General features: G+C 38.6%; 2 long non-coding RNA genes across 2 annotated transcripts in view; both read left to right on the forward strand.

The window, feature by feature from the left end:
- LOC103467646 (uncharacterized) overlaps positions 1-6,150 on the forward strand; it is a 24,666-nt gene extending 18,516 nt beyond the window's left edge. Inside the window, exon 3 of the long non-coding RNA XR_534098.2 lies at positions 6,000-6,150. This is a non-coding gene — a long non-coding RNA (uncharacterized LOC103467646). The remainder of the gene's footprint in view (positions 1-5,999) is intronic.
- On the forward strand, positions 1,207-4,288 carry LOC108166407 (uncharacterized). The gene is made up of 2 exons (XR_001776749.1): positions 1,207-1,544; positions 1,638-4,288. It is a non-coding gene; the product is annotated as an uncharacterized LOC108166407 (long non-coding RNA).
- Positions 6,151-9,257: the final 3,107 nt, after the last annotated feature.

Genomic DNA, 9,257 nt, shown 5'->3' on the forward strand with positions numbered 1-9,257 from the left:
TGTGTGTGTGTGTGTGTGTGTGTGTGTGTGTGTGTGTGTGTGTGTGTGTGTGTGTGTGTGTGTGTGTGTGTGTGTGTGTGAAGTCTGCGCAAGGCAGTTCTGTCTCCTGGCAACATCCAGCAGCCGCCTTATTCTGCTCAGCACCAAGCATGAATCACATCTTTGTGCTGATGTGTTCAGCTGCCGTTCTGGCCCAATGGGCCTCTTTATTGCACTCAGGAACATCCTGGCTCCTTGTCCATCTCCACAACATGCCTCAAGTTTGCAGTAGCATCTCTCAGCCACACCTAATTCTCTCCCCTGTTTACTTTTTCTTTGGCAAATCTCCATCTCTCCCCCTTTTTTTTTTTTTCAGGCAATGTCAGGGGACACCAAACTACGTTTGTCCAAATAGATTTATTCTTAAACTAACAGTGGGTATGAAAAAAAAGTCTACATTCTGTAGTATAAATGCCACATTTTGTGACGCAAAGAAGCCAAATAAGTCATTTCAAAGCTTCCTCCGCTCTGCAACACATATTCTGCATTATTCAACTGAAAAACAGCAAAAACTGTCAATTCAACATGTGGGGTGTTAACAGACCCCTTCTAAAGAACAATGCTGAAATTCATTTACAGGGATGCACATTTAATAGAAGTTTAATTCAGGTTTTAATCATCCCTTTCAGCAGGTTTCTAAGAGTTTACTTTTCAGTTAAACACAAACACCATAGTTTGTGTTAAAGATGGAAAACTGAAATATTTGTTATGTTCTCACATGTGTACAGATTTTTATATCTTCTGTTTAAAATCCAAAGCTGCTTTCATCGATGTTTTCTCATGCAACGCAAATTCTTTTATTTTTTTAAAATCAGCTAGTGGTTCTTATCTTTTTTTGACCTTCTGTTGTCTAGCTAGACTGAAGACAGTTCACTTGGTGATGCACAGGTGCAAAGTTAGTTCATCTCACTGAAATCTTCTTACTCTAACAAGCTTACATGTTGTGTTATAGTTCCCATTCAGTTCTTTAAAGGGCTTGTGAGCATGTTAGACATTCTGAGTGCAAGACATTTACGCCACCAAGACCAAAGACTGAATGCGTATCTCTGATGAGATGTGTTTTACAGTTCCACGCTTGTTCCGTTGCAGGTTTGGAAACCTTTTTTTGGATAGTTTGGTTTTCAAACATTGGCAAGAAAGAGTTATAAAATCCTGTAAAAGTCCAACTCGGATGCAGTTTCATATCAAGATTTCTTCTCTCGTTGCCTTAGTTGTCCTATCAGCTTCTTTGGTCCTCTTTGAGGCGAACTCCCTCCCCCCTCTAAAGCTATTCAAATGGCACACTGCAGGATTATCCCTCAGCCTCTGCGATATGCTGGTTTGGTCAGACTTAAAGTCCGCTCTAGGTTTGCTTTGGCTACAGAGACTGAAACTGTGGGGGGAAAAAATGATCAGATTAATTTGAAGTCAAAAAGAGAGAGTTGGATTGCTAATTTTTACATCCTTGAGGAAGCTGTTTGAGGATTTTATTTACTTCATTTCGTTTAATAATGGAGCCAACAGTGGTAAGTACATGTAGAATAAAGCCTCAATGTGGTCAAATGTGCAAAAGTTTGATTTTAGCCGATAATTCTCCTCTGTTTTTAACATCCACACAGCCTCTGCAATCACAACAGGCTCTTAGCAGACTTAGAAGATTTAAGATTACAAAAGGGATTGCTTTGTCAGCAAGGATTTTGGACAGTGGGCGGATTGTTAGAAGGATCCAAATGTTTTTTGGGCCAGAACAGCTGTTATTTAAATATTTCATACCTGGATTAAGCGCAATGTCTTTTTTTTTTTTTTTTTTTACAAACCCCAATGGACTACTAAGTCGTATTCTGTTTTTACGAGGACTTCTTCACCCACCAGGAAATGTCTAGGGGAATGTGAGGTGTTTTCACAGTCACTGAGGTGTATTGACCTCAATAAGAGCAGAATAAACCCCTATGTCTCTTGGGTCAGACAGCAACCTCCCACAATAGACCAAAACTGTGACTTTTCAGTGAAGTATTTTTCTCTTGGCTCGATAAGCCAAGGCCATGCTGTCCTTAAACAGGAAGCCACTTGTCCTCTCTTTACAAATTCTCACAAACAGTAAAGAGTCATAGGCAAAACTAGAAATGTCTTCTTTTTTTTTCATTCAAGTTTAAATCAGCTAGATAATGCGTGTGGAAACATCAAAAAGCAAGAAATGTGTTCAAAGTTCCTTTTCCAAACACCAGCATTGTGTTAAACAGCCCGGATTGTGTGAATTTTATCCTATACAAAGCTTATATTTGGATTCAGGCTTTGTGCCAGAGCCTAACCGGCTTTGATGTTAATAGGTATTGTTGTCACGAATGCTGGAGCTTATTGGACGCCTTGGCTGATGGACAAGTAGATGAACCACTGATGGTAGCCAGGATTAAGAACTGAGACTTTGCGCCTGCTTAACTTTTTTGATGCATGAGGCTGGATTGCATCATTTATTTGGCAGCCACATTTGCTGGTTCTCCCTTTCCCCCTCGCTGTTAGGGCACTGCAAAAAAGAGTGGCAACTTTGGGGGTCTTGAAGTCTCCATAACAACCATGTATGTATGTATGTATGCACCATGTATATGTCAATCAGTTTACAGGGATTGGTGCATCCTGTCCTGCAATCACGAATGTAAACATGCAGACGTTGCTGAACTATGTTCAGACTTTAACTGAAATGTGCTTTGTTCAGATAAGACTAAGACTGTGTTGTTTTGGAAACAAACAGTAACTGATAGGCAGACTCAAAATCAACGTTCTTTAATTGGGATCTCAGCCCCCTGACATAAATACAGTTTGAGGAAAGGAAATCATAAGAGGATTCTGGATCCAAAATTTCTCTCTTTGTATGCTTCATTTCTATGAGACTGTATTTGACATGAGTTGGTGTTGTCCTGCAGGCAATAGGAGTTTGCACAAAGTATTTTCCACAGAGCTATTGGGAGCTTTGTTTTTCTCCCCTCAGTGAATAATTGTGCTCAACTTCAAGGTTGCACTTTTCTAAAAGTGTCTGTGGGAAATTGTAGTACTGCAATAGACATCTCACTCTAATGCTATTTTAAGTGTTAAAACACATATTTACTAAGGATGACAACAAATTTGTCTGTGTCTGTAAATTACCATAATTTAGAAGCACAAGATTTAAATGCATAAGACTAAATTAATGCAAAATACTGAGCGGTGAATGAACATTTTACACACTAATTTGATAACATTTCTGGAAAAAAAGAAAAAAGAAAGTTCTATATTATTCATGTATGTATTTTAAGTTGCATATATTTTTCCTTACAATACTAATCACTGTGGTTTTAGGCCTACATATGTTGACTCCTTACTGCATTATCACATTCAGTAGGAAGAATGTGGTGTGGGTGTAAAATAAAATGTTCTTATATAGCCCCTGGACTTTTTACCTGCACTGATGTTTTGATGATACGCAACGTTCCTGACATTACAGGGAGCTACAGTAAGAGTCGCGTAAGCAGAAGAAGGAAGACCGAAAAGAGATGAAAGAGTTTCTCAGAAAATGATTAAAAAAAATCCTTTCCTGGCACTTCCACTGTGAACTGAACAGCACAAATTGGTTCTGATTCATACCCGCACAGTAAAACCTCAGAGTCATGAAATGCTGCTGTGGTGATTTGAACCAGCCCATAGTGCACTCTTGATGATAGCCAGTGAAGAAAAGCCATGGATGATCAGAGGCTCACAGGCTGGTGTGAGTGCTGGTGATAGTAACCAAGGGCGTGATAAAAACACAGCTCTGCTAAATCAGTGTTCTGTAGAAACCCCTGACTGAGGCGGACTTCATTGCCCGCTCTGCTGCTGCAACTTAAAACAATCACAAATGGGTGCAAAATGTTCCCACGATGATGTTTTGAAGCCTGCGAAAAATACTGTGCAGATTCCAAAATTTTCCGCTAAATATACTTGCCCCGTTGACATCACGCTGTTATCTCAAGCCCAATTCTTCTTACACGGACAATTATGCTGTCATTTGTCCACAAAGGAAGTTTGGTTCAAACGAGCCAAATGTGGGGAAGCAGTTTTCTGGTGACTCACTCCAGGGGTGAAGGATGTTACAGGAAGGAGTTGTACGTAAAAGGGGATGAAGGTTGAAGGATGAAGCAAAGTGCGTTGGCGCTCTGTAAAGACCTGACAAAATCTGTACATCATCTTTAGATGTTCTTATTCACATTTATGTATGAGAAGTTTCCAGTGAATAAATATTTCTGTTGTGTTTTAAACTTTACATTTGCGCCTGTTTTTTATTCAGTGGAATGATAACGATTTTAGAAGGTGGTAATTATATTTATTTATAGCTTGATGACATTTTGTTTTCCCAAGTTAGAGAAATCTGTGTGACATGAAAAGAGGCTATTTTAGAAAGAATTATATAATCCATTCATCATCGGCTGTGCAGCTCCACAGGAGCTGGGTCAGGAAAAAGTCTATTGAGAAAATTTTCCTGATGGAGTTGAAGAAAAGACTAATCCTCATTTTGAGATTTTGTTGCCTTTAGGTTTATTTTGGGAGGGGGAATGTTCTTGCATCATCAGCTGTGTTACATTTGTAATTTATAAATAAAGCCTAAGATTTAAGAAAACAGGACCAGGACAATAAAATTAATCTTGTTAGGCAGCTGATAAACTGAAAAAAAAAGGTCTTTAAATGTTCAAATCCTGGTATAAATTTCTCCAGTGGTTATAAATGTACAAACGAATTACTACTGTTTGTTCTCATTTGTTCAGTGTTTCCCGGTTTGTGTGTTGTCTTTATTTAATTAACAAAAATAACACAGATAATCAACACAAGTTGATTATAATCAACTTCTACTATAAGCTGGTTATAGTATAAATTATATTCTAAATTGAATATCTGACTCCACTGAATGCGACCTATTGTTTATCCTTTTTTTTTTACTTTTAAAATGTCATTGTCCATTTTTGTTTTTCCACAAAGAAACCCATGTTTCTACTCATAATATTATGAACAGTAAAATGATTTAGCATAGCTAATTGTTGCTAGACTACATTTAAGATGAATACTTAAGCAAATCACATCTGGAACAGCGTCTAGTCAAAGTCCTCATAATTTCAATTAAAATGATGTTAGTGTTGAAGTTAATTTGCACTGTTGAAACATTTAGATAATACCTACATTCCCTTACAATCCTCTGTAATTATAAGCATTTCTAGCTGGGACAGCATTAAGAAAGACTCATTATTGTTACCTGCTCTTCTATAAATTGAATTGTCGTGTTGCTTGTTACAGGGTAATGAATATCTCTCTATCAAGACAACGATATTAGTCGGGGGAGCAAAATGAATTAGGCTTCGGACAGAACTCAATACCAATGTAGCAGGAAACAAGGTGGTTAGACATTGAATAAATGTCAAACACCTAAATATAAATCACCTTTAAAGCTTAAGGAAGCAGGAGCTGATGTGAATTAACCAACTAATTAGTGATTACAATCAACAGACACAATGAGATGTATAAATAGAGCCTTAATCTCGTTTCTGTTTTCCGTGCTCATCTGCAGACAGGGCATTTCTGCGTGGCTGGTTGCCGTGCCTGTGTATTCTTAGAGTTTGGGGCCATTTTTCTCTTTCAAGAAGAAGTATGCCAAAAGATTTACAGTGGAAAGATTTTAGGTCAGAGCTAAGAGAAAGCTTCTCCCACTCTGACGTCTTTTGTAGGACACACCATTATAAGATGGCCCCTAACGCTCCTCAGGGCACCGCACTGTGTGCTTGGTAGAGGAAACTATTTTTAGCAAATTATTATGAATGTCTCAAGGAGACCCCCCCCATCCCCACCCCACCGCTACAGTGAAACTTTCCCTCCATTTTTAAGTCGAAATGACCACACAACCGATCCGCAGAAAACTGTTGTCTGTGATTTTGCGATGCAGCTTTGCTCACGTTTTTATTTTATTTTTTATTGTTGCTCTCTTGCAGTGCATGAGGAACCCAGCTCTCCTGCTGAGGACAGGTCTAGTCATTAGAGCGCTTTGCCACATCCAGGAAAATGTCTGGCTCCTACGATGAATCTGCAGGTGCTGACGACACCATGGACAGCTTCTGGGAGGTAAAAGTTTGCTGCACTTTTAACATGTAACGCCGTTTGTGAATCCCCCGTTAAGTATTGATTGGCTGCCTGATATCAAGAAGTCACTTGTTGTCCTTTTCAAATGGTAAAAAAAAAAGAAGTAATTAAGCATACCTAAAAGGGTTTTTTGTTTTGTTTTGTTTTTTTACACAGAAAATTAGCTGAAATGTTATTTTTCCCTTACGTACCAAGAATTATAATTTGAGTGGAGCATAAGGAGAGCACAATGAAGTGGCCTAACATACTGTTTCTGTGTGCTGCAACAGTCTGAATCACTGAGGACAGCTAATCTACAGGCAGAAAAGTAATACAATATTCATGTCTTCATAGCAGCAGATTCATGAGATATTACAAATTACTTTTTCATTGCCTTAAATGATGTAATTAACAGAAATGAACCCTTCTCCATGCCTCCCGTTTACTACCACGGTAGAGATGACAAAGTATGGCCGTTTGGTGGGGCAATATTTACATTTTGATCTGCTGAGTGTCTCTACGTTATTCATTCCAGAGATTTGAGTTGGGCAAAAATATTGCTAGAATCTAGTAGATATTTCTCACTATGTGCAGCTGTGCCTCATCCTTACTGATGCTACTGACATCAGCATCAGTAAGCTTATTCTTCTTGTCCACTGTAATACATGTGTTCATATAATGTTGCAAGCACACTACTCTAGTTTGAATATAGTCAACGTAATGAATGTTGCAATCTGAATATGCTTTAAAAGAGGCCCTCAAAAACCAAAACTTTATTACGAAGTGAATAAAAAGCTGCTATTGTATAATTTGTCACTTCCTGTGTCAGATAGCATATTAGCTCCTGTCTGCAACTTAGAAAGAGGATAGTATTTCTCAGAAATGCCATCCTAGGCTTGAATATTTTGAAAAAAATATATATACAGTTTATATCACAGAAGGATCTACACTGTAAACGTTTTAAAGTGAGTAAAGTGTTCAGTTCTTTCATAACTTGTACAAACAGCAACCTCAGGGGTTTCCGGCTGCTGTTTCCTTGAATGGCTTCTTGAGACTGGTTCTATAAAACAGAGCCGGTCCCTGCTGAGCCGACTTCACTACAGAAATAAATGTCTCTACACCAGCTACAGGAAAAATAAATACCTTTGGTCTCCACTGGTAGACTGTTAAATTCAACCCCAACTGTTTGGGCTTTGTCAAATTTCTTTACACACATGTGGTAATAAAAATACACCAAAGAACAAAATGAAAAAAAAAAAAACATTGTTTATGTATTATTAATAAGTTTAGAAATAGCACATGTACACTGTTGAGTTTAAAGCTCTCTTTTATTTCCATATATTCTTTTGTAAATATTTTTTTCATTTTTATCTAAAGGCAATTTTTTTTTTATCTGTTGTCTCTGATTTAAAGGCTGGAAGGCAACTTTAAACAGAATACAAAAGAGCAGTAACCACAGAATAAACAATGCAGACAGTAGCACAGAGAATGTAAACAATATTCATACTGACCACCTGTTTGCTCTGCCCACAAATATTTTTGTAATCCTGAAGTCACAGTCTGTTAACAGGCGATTCAAACCATTGACTTTGTTGTCCTGATGCTGTTTTGTAAGTAATTTGGCTTCAGGGACATTCATTTGTGGATAAGCTTCAACTTCCTTTCACATGTCTTGAGATGTTGCTTCCACATGGAAACATGTTTTTGCCCTTTATTCCATTTATTTTGTGCAGTAAAATACCCATAAGACATGATTGTAGACCCTCACAGTTGGAATGGTGATGTTTGGCTTGCAAACTTCTCTCTTTTTCCATTAAATGCAATGATGGTTGTTATGGCAAATGTTTCAATTTTAGCTTCATCAGAGCAAATGATTTGCCTCCTGAAATTGAGGTCTGTTTCCAAGCTTTCATCTTGTTGTTTGAGCAGTGGCCTCTGGGGCCAGCACAGCGACATGGTCCGTTGCTTTTTTTTTTTTTTTTTTTTGCTGTGCTAGAGTGGCATATTTTGCACCAAAACGTTTCTGGCTCACAATTCATCTCAAACAGTTTTCTTTGACTTTTTGTGATCTCAATTGTTTTGCTTTTCACATTTTTTTCTCACATTTTTGAGTTTGCAAATCTGCAAACTCAAAAATGTGTTTGCAGATTGTAGGGGTGAGTGCCAGTGTAGGGGGCACTCACCCCTACATTGTGAGTGCCTTATTTACAAAAGTCCTAAACTTGATTTTTTTTGTACTTGTGTATGCATTACTTACAATGTAGGGGTGTAAGTTTGTACCATTGCATTGTTGACGTCCCTTTTTAGGACAACAACAAATCATCATGATGTAGCTGTAATTGCGGTTTATAAAGGTGTGTGTTGAGTTGGAAGCTAATGTAAATATGCTCACATTTAGCATCCTCTACAGGAATAGGGACATGCATATGTGAAGATAGAGTATGTTATGTGTGTGTGCACATGTGTGTGTGTGTGCATTAAACCCTCCAAATTAGTTAGAATGAATTCTCTGAGAACAGAGGCTTCTTTGTGTCATGGCTCTCTTAGCCGCAGAGACTCAGACAAAGAGTCTCAGTCATCAGCCGCTCTGAAGCAGCCTTTCACCACATGCACCTGCATGCAGCATCTGAGCTCTAGCGACGCAGATAATGTCATCTTATGATGTATAAATGCAAATAAAAAGCTTTAGCATCTGTTATTGGTCAGTGAAGCTCTTGTTTAGAAACTTAGCATGGCTGAGAAATTCGCTGCAAAGACCCGACACTCAGGTGTGTTTTCATGTGTAAAACCGGACCACCTACATGTTGTTGTTGGTGCGACTTGGCGAGCCGTCACACTGGACAAAAGTCACACGGTTTACACACCTGCCTCACAGTTTCCCTGCAGCTTTCATCTCAAACAGTAGCCAGACACAAATGCAAGCTAGTGTCCAGACCAAACACAGAGCGTCGTTGTAGCCTGCGAGCATCTCAGACCGACTCTGTGATCAGTACCGAAATGACACTATACACTATGTACCATCTCCAGCCCATACATCACACACACACACACAGAGAGAGAGAGAGAGAGAGAGAGAGAGAGAGAGAGAGAGAGAGAGAGAGAGAGAGAGAGAGAGAGAGAGAGAGAGAGAG

The sequence above is a fragment of the Poecilia reticulata genome, linkage group LG7, assembly GCF_000633615.1.
Source record: "Poecilia reticulata strain Guanapo linkage group LG7, Guppy_female_1.0+MT, whole genome shotgun sequence".
NCBI lineage: Eukaryota > Metazoa > Chordata > Actinopteri > Cyprinodontiformes > Poeciliidae > Poecilia > Poecilia reticulata.